At 37.3% G+C, this 19,658-nt stretch overlaps 1 pseudogene; it reads left to right on the top strand.

The window, feature by feature from the left end:
- Nucleotides 1-12,956: 12,956 nt before the first annotated feature.
- LOC114093253 (ras-related protein Rab-18-like) lies at nt 12,957-13,478 on the top strand (annotated as a pseudogene).
- Nucleotides 13,479-19,658: the final 6,180 nt, after the last annotated feature.

The raw sequence follows: 19,658 nt of genomic DNA on the forward strand, positions 1-19,658 counted from the left end.
ATACAGCTGTGTTTTTCACTGCCAGAAAATGTATTTAAAAACATGACAAGAGAGAAGCTAGAATAAAACCAGGAGTGTGAAATTAAATTAAATTTGTAGATTATATATCTATATCTATGTCTAATATAGATATCAATATTAGATATTATATATTAGATATATCTGCATATATATAATATATATTAGATATAGATATAGATAATATGTATGTGAAAATATATATATGTAAAAAGAGATCATTTTAGACATGTGTAAGTGTGTATATAAGTCTATAATATCATTCCATTTTCTAGATCTGTCCCTTGAGAGGGACTAGAAGAATGACAGTAGAAGGGAAGAAAGACAGATTCTGTGTCTGGGCCACAGACTATAAGAGAAAACCATACACATTTGACATTGATATTTTTACCTTTTCCCACAGGCCTTTTTATGAAGACATCAAGATACAAAGATAGAGATAGGCCCAAGAGCTTATATATTATTTTATTTTAAAAAATGATAAATTGTGGGAAAGTGAGTGTTACTGTATAGATATGAGATAGTCACCAAAACTCATGTTTGAGAAAATGTGTATACAGAGGGGAAACAATTAAATTATAAGTTCATAGTCTAATCAGTGAGTTAATTCACTCATATGGATTTACTGGGTGGTAACTGTGGATAGATTATGGCTGGAGAAAGCAGGTCACCTGGATAGTGCTTCTGTGGATTTTATTTTGTTCCTGTTGAGCAAAGCTCTTTCTCTTTTCCTGGTTGTCATATACTGAGCTGATTTCCTCTGCCATGCCTTCTGCCATAATGTTCTGCCTCTCCTCAGGCCCCAAACAATGGAACTGACTCTGTAGACTGAGACCTTTGAAACTGAGACCCAAAGAAACTTTCCCTCCTCTAAGTAGTTCTTGTTGGGTTATTGGTCAAAGCAACAGAAACCTGAATAAAACAGTGACTACAAAATATATGGAGAAAACTAATGGAAGATGAGGGTTTTTATTTGTATGTTTTACTCTATAGTTTACTGTCAGCATTGATTCCCTATCTCCAGTGATAAACATGTCCTCCTTATTTTCTGATACAAAAAGAACAACTTTCTCATAGGAGAAGAGTGCCTTATTTGGGGGGTAAAAAGATGAAGTTGAAAAATCATTTCCTGCAATCACATTCACTGTTTCTTAATTGACTTTAGACCAAAATAATCAATATGTCAAAGTGGCGTGACTGGGGTGATATGATCTAATCTTCATCAACATAGAATAGTAATGAACAGCACACTGAGTACTGATATTTGTGTAAAACTACCATGTTCCAATAAGTGGATCATGGCTACTTAGTGAAATGTTTGAGTCTCCTGTTGGGTGAAGAAAAGTACAAAACTGTTCTGCAAAAAAAATACAAAATTAGTGTTTGTGCTAGAAAGGAGGGGCATGTTCAATGCATTTTGTGTACCTACCAAAATCCACAAGCATTCTAACCTACAGTATGCGAATTATTTTGTTTCATCAGAGTCCACAAAGACTAAGTTAGTAACAGGTTTTTTTAATGCTATTCTGTGTGCTCTGTACTATTTCCAATAATAAATTCTATTAGTCTCCACAGACAACACAATATGCTATAGTTAAAAAAAAAAAGTTTGTATATTGTCTAAATAACTTTGAAGTAGTGAAGGCAGAATGAACACAAGCAGTCCTTATAGAGAGGTAAATTGGGTCAGATAAATCAAGGAGGCCAGTTTGTATCCAGGAAGTTGGATCCCCTGAAGGATTGAAGTACTAATGCCTTAAGACCCCTTTCTCCACCTTCATCAAGATAATTTGCCCCTGCTCCAATCTGTTGCTAAGGTAACCTGTTCCAGGGATAGTACCTCCCTACAGGGAGTTGTGAAATTTATTAATGTACCCTGGACCCCCATTCTTGCCTAGATTACTCCAGCTTGGCCCCTCTATCCATCTGCTTCTCACCTTTTGCCTGTCCCACCTAGCATCTGGGTCTAAAAACCTATGCAGGAAGAAGAGAGATAAAAGGAAGAAAGCAGGAGAACAAAGTAAGCCTAAGACATACAAAAAGAGCAGAACAACCTCACTTCTTGGGATACCAGGATACCAGCTATGGCCCCCTTCTCCCTCTCAGGCAAAGTCTGTGTTACCCCTTTTTAAATAAACCCTGCTTTATATGCTTGCCTCCATGTGTTTCTCTAATGTTGTATTTCAACATGTGAGGAAGCAGGACTTGTCACTGATAACCTGTGGTATCAGTAGGTAGTCCAGTACTGTAGTATTGATCTGCAGTGTCAGGATATGTTGATGGCCACAATCAAGTCAAGATGGCGCCTGGCACTTTGCCAGGAGGAGTGGTTTGTGAAGTAATGCCAGCGAGTCATTAAGATGATGAGGATTCCTTAATGACTGACTGCTGTATCTAGATGATGTTAACTAAGTTAAGCTGTGTGTAATTAGTTAAGTATATATACCTCTGCTGTCCTGTAATAAAGCAGCTCCCTCTGTTTCAACCTTCACAAGTTACTTGTCATCCCCCGGTTATTTTGCCCAGCCAGACTGCGGCAGATGGTGGCCCATACGGGGAGCCCTGGGACACTCAGGGGTAAGTGACAAGGAAAGCAGCCCATTCCTAGAAATGGATAGGATGGGAGCAAAGCTGCTCGTCCCTCGAAGCAGATAGGGCGAGAGGAAGGATGGCCATTTCGAGAAAATGGAGAAGGTTAATACAGTGTGTTTTTGTCTTGTCTTGTCTTGGTGTGTTGTATTGTCTTTGTTACGGAAATATGGGATCAGAAGTTGGGTGGAACCAAACCGAAAGGGTGTTAAGTAAATTGCTGAAGGAAGGAGGCACCCCAGTAAAACCAAGAACAGTTAGGGCATAGGTTGATAAAAGCCCAGGAACTCTAGTCAGAAAGAGGAAGAAAGTTCAGAGGAAGAAGGACTATCAGGAAAGGAGTTGCAACAAAAGGCTACTACTAAATACTTTTCGTTACCGGAGGGTGCATGAAGCAGCACAGCGGCTGCCGCATGCACAAGCTGGTCACAGTGCAGCAGGGACTTTCCAAGCGGCCCTTCCCTGCCCCCCACCCCCTGCCCTGGGGGCAGGACGCCACTGCTGTGAGCCCAAACCCAGACCTGACCTGGAGGCACAGTCTCGCAGGCTCTTGCTCCCTGTACCTGGTGGCAGTTTGAGTCCGGGACACTCCCTGGGGCTGTCTGGGGCTGCCCGGGACACTACAGCTGGCGGCAGAAGACATGCCTGGCGTCCCTGAAGTTTGGTCATTTCCAATGACAATAACTAATGAGTCATCAGTTTTTCCCTATTTGCTGCAGGTGCTGCCATGGGACTCCTTGCTATTCCTGTGGATAAATGCAGGGTTAGCAATATCTTAAATCCATGGCAGCTGATATCCAGAATTCCAATTTAGCTACAATGGTTCTCCCACACCTGGAGGCTAATGAATAATGAGCACCATTGAGGCCTATTTCAAATGTAAAAAACCTTGAGATAATGTACTGAATTGTTCAGAGGGTTGTTTTCTTGGTGCCTGCTAGAATGCTACGGGACTTTCTTTGGCCATCATTGTCAGAGTTCCTGCCTTCTTCCCAGTGCCAGGTGCGGACGAGGGTGGAGGGATTTCCAGTGTTGCTGAGAACCAAACAAGACTTTGGAATTACAACTACTATCATCACAGCTGTTGCTGTTTCTGCTGCTGCTGCAATGGCTTCTGCGATGGCTATCACACAAACTGTATAAACAGATGCATCAATGAATGGTGTGGCTCAGTAGCTGATGCTCAGTCAAGGAGTCGATTTACTTTGGGAGGAAATGGACATATTAATGGATTCCTCTGCTTTGAACTGCTTGCAGAACTTGCCTGGACTATGTGTCACTTATATGCACTGTGAAGTATCTGTTGATGCAATGAATTGTGGTAGTACCGGGGTATCTTTGCTGATAGTGTCATCAGTGGTACAATTTTTCCAAAAGGAGCCATCAATTGGCTTAGTATCATGGCATTTTGTATCCTCCTCCCTTCTGCTTGTGATGGTTGTTATCCACAAGTATGGCTGAGTGTGTTGGACTGGTAGTCAAAGATGGGTAAGATCCAATTACAATGGTACCAACCTAAGACAGGAGGCTGACGATTTGAGGTCAGACCATCCAATGACGGGTAAGGACCATATGTAGTATTAGACAACCTAAAAGAGGCAGGGTCCCTAAGCCACATACTTGTTGTTTAATTAAACAAAAGGGGAGATGTTGAGGGCCACAATCAAGTCAAGATGGCGCCTGACACTTTGCCAGGAGGAGTGGTTTGTGAAGTAATGCCAGCGAGTCATTAAGATGATGATTCCTTAATGACTGACTGCTGTATCTAGATGATGTTAATTAAGTTAAGCTGTGTGTAATTAGTTAAGTATATATACCTCTGCTGTCCCATAATAAAGTGGTTCCCTCTGTTTCAACCTTCACAAATTGCTTGTCACCCCCTGGTTATTTTGCCCAGCCAGACTGTGGCAAGGATACAGGGTCTTTCAATCATGTTCTCTGTTCTATGACATCTACAGTAGGAAAGTCATTCATGATCCAATCACATCTCTATTTCATTCTCACATACACACACACATAAATCAATCAATCAATCAATAAAAGAAAGAAAAAAGAAAAGCTTACCCTTTTCCTTTGACTAATTGACTTATTTTTGTAGCACTGATAATCAAACTTTCTCCACAAGTTATGCTTCAGCTTTCTAAATGATTCTTATTTGCAACAATTTGGTTATATGGCCACACATAATTACTAGTGGATAGCTATTACTTGGGATAGAAAATATACAAATTTCATGTTAAAAGATGATTTTATTTTATGTGCTAAAAGATTATTTTATTATTTAGAACAATGATGAACATTGATGTTGAGGGAGAGTGATTAATGGTACCTACTTCAATATTTATTTTTCTTTTACTCACAAATTCTTCAACATAAGTCATTTAGATTTCATCTCAATTTATTAAAATCCATAAGGTGGCACTAAATATCCTTTTCTTACAGGAAAATTCTGCTATTCAATCTGCATTAATTGAGTTGTTGTGTATACCTATTGCACAATTATCCTCCTGGGATCCTCAGTCTCAACTATTATATTTATTTTATTTCATAAGCTTGCTGGTTTCATTGGGAAATGTATTCTGTCTATATCATTACAACTATTCTCATGGGCTGATCAAATTTTTAAGAGAAATAATTTCCAATTTTTAACAAGTTTAAAAATGATACTCTTTTCTTATCGGGAGTTTTATTTTTATTTATTTTTAATGAGAATAATAGACCACACCATTTTCTGTTATTATAGAGAAGGAAAGGAGTAATCACATATTTTACTATTTAACTCCTTATCAAACAGGCTTTCTATAATGCTCTTTTCTCCCCCAGAAATCTCACATATATTTCAACCTAGTGTAGTTGTATCCAATACCCAGGGCATGTGAGTGTTCTATGGTATATATTGGATTCCTTCTTAATGTTTACTATTTTTAACTTAGAATTTAGCTTTTTTAGAATGATTAAATTAAAAGTATCTTTAACTGCCTTTTCCCCCCAAAATTGTAGCTATTATTTCTGTTACTATATTTATCCTTGGAGATTGATACCTTTAAAAGTGTTTCTTATGCATATTTAATTGAGGTTTAGGAGAATAATCAAGATAAATGTTCAATCTAATGCTTTACTTTGAAGCTACTTTTTCTCATTTCTTAATTCAGAATAGCAAAATATAGATCATCTTATTACTATTTAATGGACAAATCAACACTAGGATCCCAATTTCATCTAAATGTCAGTTGACTATTACACACATGTATGAGTCATAATTTGGACTGAAATTGTTGTGTTCTAGGGTACAGCCACTCTGAGAACAGATTATGTTCCTTCAGCTTTTCTAGAAATTTGTGATATACTTCTTTTTATTCATGTTCTGATAAGTCAGTAACATTTTTATAGATGACAAATAGGTTATTACCCTGTAATTTGTCTTGAGGTTGAGAATGACCAAGGCATTACTTTTTAACTATTAAGATTTCCTAGCAACTCCATTTTTAAAAGTTGTCAAAGATGAGGATGAATCATCATAGTTGTTCTTTATGAAAAGAAAGAGTACCAAGTGCTGGTCTTTGATGATGCCTATCCCTTAGAGGTATTTTCCTCTATTATTTATATATACTTTGTGTCCAAGTCAAAGAAATAAGGTTTACAATGATGTAAACACATCTTTTAGTGGAGTGTATACACTTACCATGGTTTAACTGCACAAGTAACATTACCTGCAACATAAACACATTATATTTTTCTACTTGTATAGCCTGAAATTGGAGATCTTTGTCTTAGTCCTCCTTTTGAAGAATCAAATCACAAGATATTTTCTAGTGAAATGTACAATCAAAAATCTAAAACCGTCCAATGAAAATAATATGAATTTTCCTGTCATAAAAATAAGCAATTAATGAATTACTGGGAAAAAAATAAGAATACAACCTCGTTTCCAATAGCTCCAAAATAAAATAGAAACCTGGGAACAAATATAACCAAAGAAGTGATAGATAACTACAAGGAAAATTATAAACATTAATGAACAGTAAGTTGAAGAGGCCAAAAAACACTGAAAAAATATTCTGCACTTGTGCATTAGGAGAATCAATATTGTTAAAAAAAAAAAAAAAAAGCAAACAAAGAACAAATAATATTACCCAAAGCCATATACAGATTAAAGCCATCCCATTGTCATTCTTCATAGAACTTTGAAAAAAAATTCATCTGGATACACACAGACACACAAAACAAACAAAAAACCCTAAATAGCCAAAGGTAACTTGAGCAACAGAACAAAGGAACAAAGCAGGAGGTATATTATTTGACTTCAGAATACATTACAAAACTATTAGAATTAGAATGACATGGTATTAGCATAAATAGATGCATAAACCAATGGAATGTGATGGAAAGCATAGAAGTCAACTCAGATATCTAGAGTCAACCAATCTTCAGGTGGCTAAGAACACACATTAGAGAAAGAAATGTCTTTTCAATAAATCATTCTCAGGAAATTAAATATCAGCTCACAAAGGAATGAAAATAGATCCCTATTTATCACCAGCTAGGAAAATCAACTTAAAAAGGATTGAATACCCTAAATGTAAGATCTGAAACATTGAAAGTAGCAGAAGAAAACAGAATAAATGCTTCCAGACTTTCAAATAGGCATTAATTTGCAATGAGGTTCAAAAATTAATGTTGGTAAAACTGAAAACACTTCAACATGACTAAAATCAGTAGCATCAAACTCTATATACAATTTATTAAAATAAATATATCTTTATATTGGCATATCTATCTTTATTTGATTGGTTCTGTTTCACTGTGGAATCTTAACTGTGATAGATTTTGGTGCTAAAATGAATTTACTGCCATAGATTGAAAAGCAAAATAAAGCCAGTTTCCTATTAGAGTTTTTTTATTAATGTAATAAATAATTTTGAAAAATGTTGTGGGTAAATGTTATGCATCAATTTTGCCAATTGATCATAGATTTTTTTGGTCAATATTAGACCAGGTTTTAATATGAAGATATTTCATGCCTGTGACTAATATATATTATCTTTTGTTTCAAGTACACTTGAAACAAAATAGCTTAATTCCCACAACATAGGTGGATCTCATTCAATCTGCATAAGGCCTTTTTCAGGGGTGGCTGAGCAAAAGCAAAACAAAACTGAACTTTCTGAGAGAAGGAAGAATTCTACCTCAAGACTGTAACATACAAATTCTGCCTGAGTTTCCATCCTGCTTCCCTACCTTATGGGCTTCAAATTTGAGAATGAAAAATCAACTCTCATTTGAGTTTCCAGTTTGCCAGCCTTCCCTAAAGAATTTACTCTTGCCAGGCACTATTAATGTGTGATCCAATTTCTTAAAATAAATATATCTGTATATCAGTATTTCTATCTTTATCCAATTGGTTCTGTTTCACTGTGGAATCTTAGCTGTTACAGATTTTGGTGCTAAGATGGATTTAGAAGAACAGAACCTGAAGAATGATACTTTTTAATTAGTTCTAAGTTTTTTTGTAATAGATTCACTAATCTGATTCTTTTTAAAGGTATTATCTTTTCTATCCAAAATGTTAAAGTGACACCACTAGCAAACTGTGGCAATAGAAATCTGCATCACCATTGGATAATGTTAGCCATACCCATATGTAAGAAAATTTTGGATGACTATGTATTTCGTTTCTTAGAATATTTTATTTTCAATCTAATGAGCATAATACAATTGGTTCTTTGCTCCTAACAATGATGAACAAAGTGTTGAAAGGAAAAAAATAAACTAAGGGCTTCAAGTTCCCAGCATGAAAGTCTTTATGTCTGCCCAGAAGGCAAACCTTATCTCCTGTAGCCATGGAGATGAGATTTCTGAAAACAAAATCCAGAGTCTCATCCTGTGAGTGGCTGGAATACAAGGCAAATTGAATTTGTTACCTTGCAGGATATCTACTCTTAAAGTAACTACATTGATTGGGCAGAGATGTGGTCCTGGAAATGGGAATGGAACACATAGGCAGAACCTAGGGGAAGACCTATAAATTATGCTCAGTCCTTATTAGATAAGGGCAACCCTATTCAGCAGAGGAAATTGTCATGTCTTTCCCTTAGATAATTGCCTTGTGAGATGCTGCTAATTTTTATCAGAACCCACCCTTACCACCCCTCTTTCCTCCTGGACCAATAAGTTGACTAATGAACTAGACTAAAAGGTGAGGTATAAAGTGTGATTCATGAGGAAGTATACTACATGAGAAAAGAATTGCATGATTTTTCCAATTTATATAATAGAAATCTAAGAAATGTTTGTGAGCTAATATTGGAAGGACATAAGTTTGGATTTGAATAAAATTATTGGTATAGGCCTACTAAACTGAGATTCTGGGTTTAGTGTTGCATGTTGAAGTACTAGAAAGGTCTGTAACAGTTTGTTTTCTTGGAGTCTAAACTATGGACCAAAGGTAGCCTACAAAAATTATATTGAACTGACCTAACTACCTTAATATACTGTAGAACAAGTTTTCCAAAAGCTTAGGGAGATTGGGAAATTAGAGTGGAATTTTCATGTAAGTCTGTATATAGACCCTGGGAAAAGACAACTCTCCTGTTAATTGAGAAATAAATTAATGAAGAAATACCCAGGATCCTAGAAGACTTCTATGGTTGTTCTCTGCAAGTAAGAAATTACAATAGGAATCGCTACTGAACTGGGTTCCTTAAAGACAGTGGGGATAGTTGTATGCCAGGGTGGCAGAGGTGAAGTGGTGACACTTAATTACAAAACAAAATATAGATGTCATTACTATAATGAAAAGCAGAATTAAAGCAGTGAGCAGAATTAAATAGCAATCAGAATTGTTTGGCTCATGGGGCATGGTATACCTAGGAGAGAAAAGAATGGGTATCTAATGAATTCTTACTTAATCGTTATAGGTATAAACTCTGAGCAAGTGATCAGAAGTCAAACTTAAATCTCTAAAACAGAGCTATAGTCTTTCAATCAATTTCCAGATTCAAACCAGTTTACAGAACTGAACACGATAAAGTGAGAGGAAAACAGGTCTTTTGAGAAAGAACCTTAATACACAGATCTAATTTATACTGCTAATATTCTCTCCAATTTTCATACAATGTCATATAACCTTTTAGCAGGTTGCTTGTATACTGGGGAAAGCAAATAACTGGACCTTCTGTGGATTTTTGAACTGATACTAATTCCAGAAAAACTAAAATATATGCTATGGTCCCTCTCAGAGTAAGTGCTTAAGGAAATCAGGTGCTCAATGAAGTTTTAGTTGAAGTTCATCTTACAGTATGACTAGTTTGTCTTTGAGCCCATACTATGTTTTATTTCCTCAGTTCCAAAATGCATAATTGAAATAAACATACTCAGCAACTGACAGAATGCTAAGCAACTCAGTAAAACTCTGTCTCTAAATAAAATACAAAATAGGGCTGGAGATTTGGCTCTGTGGTTGAGTGTGCCAGAGTTCAATCCCTAGCTTAAAAATATATATATGCAAATTTATTATTTTATAGATTCTGGAGGTCAAAAATTCAAAATGGTTCTCATTAAACAATGACACACTGGGATCTTCTGTAACACAGGAGGGCATGGCCCGCCATTGAGAGCTGCAAGACTTCTCCAATGAAGAGTTTTGTGGCTTGTGCAGACCTCACCTGTCAGCAGAAGAAGTGAATTTGAAGGCTAAAGCAGGAAAGTGTCTTGTGAATCTGAAGGCTAAAACAAGTCTGTCACTATTTCTACATTATTTCTGGAGGCTTTAGGGATAATTAGTTTTCTTTCCTTTTTTAGCTTGTTTAGATGTCCACTTTCTAGGATAAAAATTCTCTTCTTCCATTTTCAAAATCAGCAAAAGTAATTTGAGTCAATTTTACTCATTTTTCTTAACTCTCTCTTCTGTCTCTCTCTTCCAAAATAAAGAACCCTCATTATTGTGTTGAATCCACCTGTTCAATTCTAAATAATCACTGATTAGCAAAATATTTGATCTACAACCCTCATTTCCCTTTGCCATATAAGATTACATATTCACAGCTTCAGATGATTAGGTTGTATGTATCTTAGCATGTTCATTATTCTTCCTACACCAATGGACAGAGAAGCCATTCATATCATAAATATTTTGACTTACATCACTTTTTGTTAATTTGCTTTGTGTTGCTGTGAAGAAAATATCGGACGGTAACATCTTATAGGCTCTATCTTCCTATGAATCTGGCCTTCCTTCTGCCTTGAATATGTTATCCCTTGCTTTACTCTGAAACTTTCTCACTCTTAAGATGTTCAACATTCTCCTTGAATATGTATTTCTTATTTTATCCCAAATGGTGTCTCCCCTTAATACAGTCGCATATTCCTTGAATTTGTATCTGCTTTTTCAAAATAAATCTATTTCTCTGGAAAAGATAAAATAAAATAACAACTTAGAGGATGGAAAATTTATTTTGACTCATGGTTTCAGAGGAACAGTCTATGCTTGACTGACTATTCTTCTGAAGTGAGACAGGATGGGGCAGCAAGACTGTTCTGCTCATGGAAAGAATGGGAATTCTTGCTATTTGTCATTTTTCCTACCCATAGGTATTATCATATTTTTAAAATTTTATCCATTCTCATAGTTACTCATTATAAATTCATTTTTTTAAAATTTTTGTTCTTTAATGAGAAATGATGTTGAGCGTCTTTTCATATGCTTTTCTATCCATATCAAAATGAGAACTAAAAATTATATATAATGAAGCACAAATAATAATTAAATGCAAATTATAATACTGACTCACACATGATTATATAAAAATTACAATATTTATTAACACAAAATCTATTGAATGTTTTCAAAAAAGATTCCCAAATATTTCCAATTCTATGGAAATACTTTAAAGAAATAATTTCAGAAGCAGGAGGAACAGTTTTGCAATGTGAGAACATCAAGTAAATTCACATAAAAGGAAAACAGTTGACATAAAATAACTTTAATGAAAATGGCAGGATATTGAATCAATAATAGACCAAGGATGAAATATGAGAAAATTACTATATAAAATTTTAAACAATAAGTATTATAATAATAAATTCGCTAAAACTTTTTTTTAAAAAAATCAACAAATCTTAATTCTGAAAAATTATGATTAGATGTATCACTTATTGAAAGAAAATTAACAAAGATGACAGGGTGCAGGACACACTACTCTGAAAAATGTCATGTGAAGAAAAAAAGCAGATCCAGAAAGTTTTCTCTAACCAACTCCCAGGCTTCACCCTCGGAAGCAGGTCATAAACAAATTCCCTTACCTTCCATCACAATAGGTCATAAGACCTGCATTTACTCTCTAGAATTGAATTAAAGAAATATTTTTATCTCTGAAGATAGAGGGACATGGATTAAGTCTGAATAAACAATCTTTACATTTTCTCAGTTAATTGACATTAGATCACACACCGGTTATGTAGTCAGTCTCCTGTACAAATGCCTGCTCTTTGGGCACTTTTATGCCTATATTTCTTTGGACCATGTGTTTCTTTGGTTCTGTATGTCTGGAGGATCCTGTGTTATGTAAAACTTATGTAAAATTAATTTGTATGCTTTTTATCTTGTTATTTTCATATTTTCTTTCCATATAGAGGCTTCAGTTATAAACCTGAGATGGGTGAGGAAAAAAATATTACTTTTTCTTGCCTACAGTACATGTAGATATTTGTTTAATAGAAAATTTGTTAGAAATCTAAAGTAAAAATTGTATGAGTTAGGGTAAATTGTAAAGGTCTTATTTGCCAAAGAAATGCATTATTAGAAAAGGGTGTGATATCATGATGATATGTAGGAAAATAATAGGATAGACACTTTGTATAATTTATTATCAAATTTTGGCATGAGAAATGCATAAAATATACATACATCTTTATGTGCACAAAAAAAGTCACTATTGTCACCATGAGTAATTGAGAGAGTAACAGAAAATGAGATAAGGAAGTACAGGGTGAGAAAAAATCATGCCATTCTTTTTATTTAATAGTTTTCTTAGGATTTTTGAGAACCCATAAAAGGAAGTTGCTAATGAATCATTCAGTATTTTTAAATGTCATTAATTAGTGAGATGAAGTAAAAAAAAAAAAAACTATAGATTTTATCAACTAACAAGATTTTCAAAAATAGCAAGCATCAATATCAATATAGATAAAAATGTTGATGATGCTGTCTCTTCAAATGTGATTTAAATTACAATTTTTTTTTAAATTGGGTAGCTTTACACTGGTAAGCATGTGTGGACCATTCTCCATAGTGAAGGGTTGAGGTGGCAACTGGGGGTAGCCATCTGGGCTCTGGGTGAAGCAGGTTCAGCATGGACAAAATCACTTTGAGTATTCTGAAGATCCTCATCATCAGTGAGATTGGGTTGCACAAATACATTCTGCTATTAAGGTTTACAGATGATATTTTGATTCAGAACTTGTAGCATCAATAAGATACTGCAGGTCCAGGGAGGTGTATATTAGTTTATGAAGTCACAAAATGAGGTACTTTTGTTAAACCAGATATTTGGTTAAATGAATTGGAATTGCACATATTGGACAAGAAATGACATAACACACATGATAGTTAGAAATAAAATTGGTAAGGGAATTCATGAAGTTGATAGAAATGAAGACTTGAAATTTCCCGGAAACTATTCCACGTTATTTAGAGAGGCAAATGCAAAAACCTGCCATGGTGCACAATGTGCCTTTGACGAACTTGTTGAAAAGATCATTCACAAGCCTGGACTGTGGGAAAGTAAGAACCAGAAAAAAGAAGTCAAACTGTCACACAGAGAAAAAAAAGCCATGGAGGAGGAGCCTGTGGAGGTTATTGTTCTGTGTTATAAACTCTGGAAAATTCTATCTTTTGCACATTTAATCTGACAGTGACATCTTTCTGTCAGTTATTTTAGGGACCTTCATTTTGCGCACAAATGTTTTGCATCATGGTAGTAGATATTTGCAAGAAATCCTATTCATTGACTTTTGCAGGTAAAATACTATGGTAAACATATACAATTTGCAATCTATAATTTTTTTTATGTAACATAAAATAGGTGTACCTTTATGAGTACATTTGAATGATTTACATTTATCATGTATTTTTTTTAAACATTCATGTACCTAGTATCTGTTGACACAAAACCTTTGTTTTTTTTTTTCCTGCCAATTACTAAATTGCTTGGTATGTAGGTAGAATTTCTAAAATTATGGCAGAGATACCAGTTCCTTAAACCTGTAAAAGTTCCTTTGGAGAATCATGAAAAGCATGATTCCACAGCTCTTTTAGGATTTTTCTAGATTCTGTTTTAGTAGCAAATAAATTCTTAGTGCAAAGTGTAGCCCAATTTAATTAATTCATATTAAACCTCTACTTGTTCTGATGATGTTTCTAAAACAATAATGATATGTTAAATTTTTTTGGTATCACTTTTTGATTCATTATTGAATTAAACCAATTTATTCATTAATTAGCCTAGTTATTTAACTGGAGTTTTAATCTTCTAGTATGTATATTGGTTTCATAATCCTGTGTACTATGCTTTTAGTTATGTGGAGTTGGGCAGATCATAGATTGTACCTTAGAATGGGTTTCAAAGGGACATGAATAGTGTGTTTATTGTAGCCTCTTTTGACTGACCACTTTTAAAATCAACACCTTTTTTTCCACAAATGTTGTAGTTTTTCCCCAGGAATCTCAATTGTAGCATGTAATGTGAATGGATTTATATATTGGATGACTTCCATATATCCCTAGTCAATATTCAAGAACTATTTCTGGGCTTTATAGGGTAGGAAAAAAGAAAACAAAGACGACAACAACAACAAAACACTAAAGGACAATTTGAGAAAGGCATATAGCTTTCAGATTCTGACCTGTGTGGGAAAATGCCATTGCAATGAAAACCTTGATGATTTAGTGTAACAAGTAGCCAGCAGTTTATCAAAACCAACCTGTACACACTAATAAATCTTTTTCTGCAGGATTCATTTTTCTAACCTCTTGCTATTGTGCTTTATATATATATATATATATATATATATATATATATATATATATATATATATTTCCACCCAAATGTTATTTACCTTATATTGATCTCTGCTATTTTAAGCCTTACAATAAGTAATATGTCCTTTAAGGCTTGCCATTGCCATATCCCTCAATAATATTTTGATATTCATTTCTTAGCAGTTTATTCTCTATGTACAATTATAAATGATATGCATACTTAGAGCACCACAATTCAAAACAGCCAAACCATGAACCAGACCAGATGTCCAACAACTGATAAATAGATAAAGGAAATGTGGTATAGGTAAACTGTGGAATTTTATTCAGCCATAAAGCAACATGAAATTATGTCCCTAGTAAGAAAATGAATGGTACTAGTGACCATTGTGTCACGTGAAATAAGTCGAACTCAGAAGATTAAGGGTCATGTTTTTTTTTTCCCCATATGTGTAAAAGAAAGGTGGGGGTGGAATTCCTAAAATCAAAGGGAGATCAGGAGAGGAGACGTGAAGGGGAATCTGAGGAGGGAGGAGCTAGGGAGTGATATTGGTAAATTACATCATTATATTATGTGCATGTGCAAACATGTAACAACATATCCCATCATTATCTACAGTTATAATGCACCAATAAAAGTGTTGGGGAAAAAAAGAAAAAGAAAATAACCTAAAAACCTAAATGAACAATGCCTCATCAGAAAGTCAAAATTAAATGGCTCTTTAAAGCATATTCAAATTCAGATATTATTAATAATCTTAGTACATAAAACAAATTCTCTCATAATTTGGAGGGAGATAATTTCAAAATATTAATTTTAATTTTTCAGATGATTGGGGAAAGTCAGAAACAATTAGAGCAAAACAAGCAAAATCACCAGGACACTTCAGTGTAAAAGGACAAAAGCAAAGGACAAGAAGTAATTGAATGTGGATGGAAACGAGCTGAGGAAATGGATCATGGATTAAATCTATGTTCAGCCCAGAGTCTGCTCAGAAAAATTGAAAAAGACACCTTCACAGATCTCAGTATTGTGTGTTGTAAAAAGATGTTTTGACCAGATAACATCTAAGTTTTTGTCCATCCTTAAAATCCTATTTGTAGCATTTCAGTATATCTAGGAAAATAACTCATTCTATTTTTTTTTTCTTTCTTTCTCTTTGACTTATACAGCTTATGATACTTAGAAGCTCCTACAAATTTAAGGTGATATACTATAAAGATTAAGATCAGTTTTACACATTCCAAGCAATTAGATTTAGCTATAGAAACTAAAAAAAAAAAAAAAAAAAAAAAAAGGCTGGACAGGTAAAATAAAGGAGGGACAGTTTTCCTAAAAGGAAATGAGTTTAAGGGATGTATTGCTGACTTCTTACATAATAAATATAAAATGATTCTTGAATAAAACCAGAAATGTTAGACTTAGTGTATTTTTACCAATTCAAGAATAGCAACAAGCTTGACTCTGATGTTCAACAACTTATATTTTAATGTATACTTTTTTTTTATTAAACCCACACCAGGCATCTACTAGCTGACAGACCATCCATACAGTAAATACAGATATATTCCTGAACTTTGAAAATTTGATATTTACATGATATTAATATGATACATTCTGAAAAATGTGATTATTATCTCCAAGTAATATTGAATTATTGAGATTTTCTTCTTAAATTGTTAACCAAACTTATGAGTGAATATTTAATACCATCATATTAATTGATTGAGAAAATCCAGGGCAAAATATTCCCCTTTCAAGCCTTCTAATCATCCTGCCAAATAAGTGTATGAGCATAGTAAGGACCAAACCAAGTAATGAAGCCTTGGTAGTTATAATTAGTTTTATAAAAATTATTCAAACAAATACTTTATTAATCCAATAAGAATACATGTACTATTAAATTATTCTTCAATGGAGTATTCATACTAAACTATTGTGAATTATGGCAATAATTGGAAGAAATAAAGAAGGCAGAAAAAGGAGAGAAAGCCAATACTTTCCTATCTATTCTCCTTAAAAAATTAGTTTAGAGGAGGGAGGGGAGTGCAATGCCCCCGTGTGCCGCGTCACTGTGTGGGAGAATGACGAGTCAGGACGGCTAAAGGCTATCTTGTTAGGAATTTCCAGCAATAGTGGGGTGCTCCGGAACCTGGAGGAAGGATTTCCATCGCACGAGGATCGGCTACGGAGGCTCAAACGCGAGAGATTTGTCGCACGGAGGGTCACACTGCTTATTCAGCAAATCTCCCCGCGGCTAGAGTCTGCGGCGCGCGCTGGGAAACGAGGAGATAGTGAGGCAGGGATACAGTGCTGCAGTTTCTGCCAGCTGTGCAAGCACCATACTCAGTGCTGAATTCTGGGTTCGAGACGGGGGAAGGAAGCGGTCCAATTCGATTCTCCACACCGGTCAGACCACAGAGGAGGCCAGCGGCCACCATCTTGGAGAGCTGATGTCACCATCCCTGTTTTTGACTGATCGCAGCACATTCAGCCATAGAACAGGTAATTTCAGGCTGCCATTCGCCTGCGGCTTGCAGACAAATTACTCAGGCTCAGTGCTAAATAACCCGCGGAAACTGCTTTTTGGAGCCTGCTCTTATCAGAGCATACATAGAGCACGGAGCGGCCGAGTTCCGGCTCCTGGAACTGCTCTGTCCCAGGGCTAAGTAGCCCACGGAAACTGCTTCTCGGTCCGGGTCCTGCTGAGTACTGTGGAGGTAAATACCAAACGAGCCTTCCTGGGCAGTGGCAACAGGACTGAGACAGGGCCTGTGAGGGCCGGTCAGGACTCACCTGTTGCTTTGGTCACCCGGCAAAGGGAACGAAATGCTGCCATTCGCATAGGATACCAACATGGCAGAGATCTGATGTCATCAGAAAGCGGCGGAGGAGAGAACTTCATCAATACCAGCGGCGACAGAAACAGTTGGTCTCCTGGTAGGGAGGGTGAGTCACAGACACCCGAGTCTCTCTCGCTTTGTCGTCAAGCCAGAGGGGAGGAGGTGGGCCGCCGCCCGCGCCCAGAGCAAGCCCAGCGGCTCGCCGGCTTGGTGGTCGCGTGACCCCAATTGGAGAGGGGGCGGAGCAGAGCCGCCACCCGCGCCCGCAAGGTGGGCAGACCTGCGACAGACCGGCAGAACAGGCCCAGTGGTCCGCGGGCATGATAGGAGGGGCAGGGCAGAGCCGCCGCCCATGCCTGCAAGGTAGGCAGACCTGTGACAGACCGGCGGATCAGGCCCAGCGGCCTGCCAGCGTGGTACACACGTCACCCCAACTGGAGTAGGGGCAGAGCAGAGCCTTCGCCCGCGCCCAGATCAGGCCCAGCGGCCCGCTGGTGTGATGGTCACGTGACCCATATTGGAGTGGGGGCGGAGCAGAACCGCCACCCGTGCCCGTAGGGTGGGCAGACCTGTGACCAACCTGCAGATAAGGCCCAGAGGTCTGCGGGCGTGATAGGAGGGGCAGGGCAGAGCCGCCGCCCGTGCCTGCAAGGTAGGCAGACCTGCGACCGACCGGTGGAACAGGCCCAGCGACCTGCTGGCGTGGTAGTCAGGACACCCCAATTGGAGTAGGGGCAGAGCAGAGCCGCCGCCCGTGCCCGCAAGGTAGGCAGACCTGCGACCAACCGGTGGAACAGGCCCAGCAGCCGGCCGGGGTGTTAGGCACGTCACCCCAATTGGAGTAGGAACAGAGCAGAGCCTTCGCCCGTGCCCGGAACAGGCCCAGGGATCCATGGGTGTGGTAGACAGGTCACACCAATTGGAGGGGGGGCAGAGCAGAGCCGACGCCCGCGCCTGCAGGGTAGGCAGACCTGCAACCGACCAGCGGATCAGGCCCGGTGGCCTGCTGGCTTGGTACACACGTCACCCCAATTGGAGTAGGGGCAGAGCAGAGCTGCCGCTCGTGCCCAGAACAGGCCCACTGACCTGCCGGCGTGGTAGTCACGACACCCCAATTGGAGTAAGGGCAGAGCAGAGCCACCACCCGTGACTGCAAGGTAGGCAGACCTACGACCGACCAGCAGAACAGGCCCAGGGGTCCTTGGGCGTGGTAGACACCTCACACCAATTGGAGGAGGGGCAGAGCAGAGCCGCCGCCCGTGCCTGCAAGGTAGGCAGACCGCCGCCCTACCCTGCAAGGGAGACTTTTCAACTATACAAGAGCAATATAAATATATAGGGGGAAAATTTTTCAAAAACACAACAGTTTCACCAAGCAGAAAGAAACGCAAGCAGTATGAAAAGACAAGGAAAGAAAGGACCACAAGCAATGCAGGTCAACTCAACTTTAGAAGAGGTAACAGCTGCAGCAGATGGAATGTCAGATAAAGAATTCAGGATATACATGCTTCAGATGATCTGGAGTATCAAGGAAGACATTAGACAGCAAAATCAGACAATGAAAGATCACTTTGACAATGAATTACACAAACAAATCCAGGAAGCAAAAGATCAACTATACAGGGAGATAGAGGTTATAAAAAACAAACAGAAATCCTAGAAATGCAGGAAGCAATAAATCAACTTAAAAACTCAATTGAGAATATGACCAGCAGAGTAGAACACTTAGAAGATAGAACATCAGACAATGAAGACAAAGTATTTCAACTTGAAAAAAACATAGACAGCTCAGCAAGACTGTTAAGAAACCATGAGCAGAACATCCAAGAAATATGGGATAACATAAAGAGACCAAACTTAAGAGTCATTGGGATACAGGAAGGTATAGAGGTCCAAACCAAAGGAATGGGCAATCTATTCAATGAAATAATATGAGAAAACTTCCCAGACTTGAAGAATGAGACAGAATCCCAAATCCTAGAAGCCTACAGGACGCCAAATGTGCAAAATCATAAGAGATCCACACCCAGACACATTATAATGAAGTTGCCCAACATACAGAATAAGGAGAGAATTTTAAAAGCTACAAGAGAAAGGAAGCAGATTACATTTAGGGGTAAACCAATCAGGATAACAGCTGATCTTTCATCACAGACTCTGAAAGCTAGAA

This window comes from Marmota flaviventris, chromosome 7 (assembly GCF_047511675.1).
Source record: "Marmota flaviventris isolate mMarFla1 chromosome 7, mMarFla1.hap1, whole genome shotgun sequence".
Lineage (NCBI taxonomy): Eukaryota > Metazoa > Chordata > Mammalia > Rodentia > Sciuridae > Marmota > Marmota flaviventris.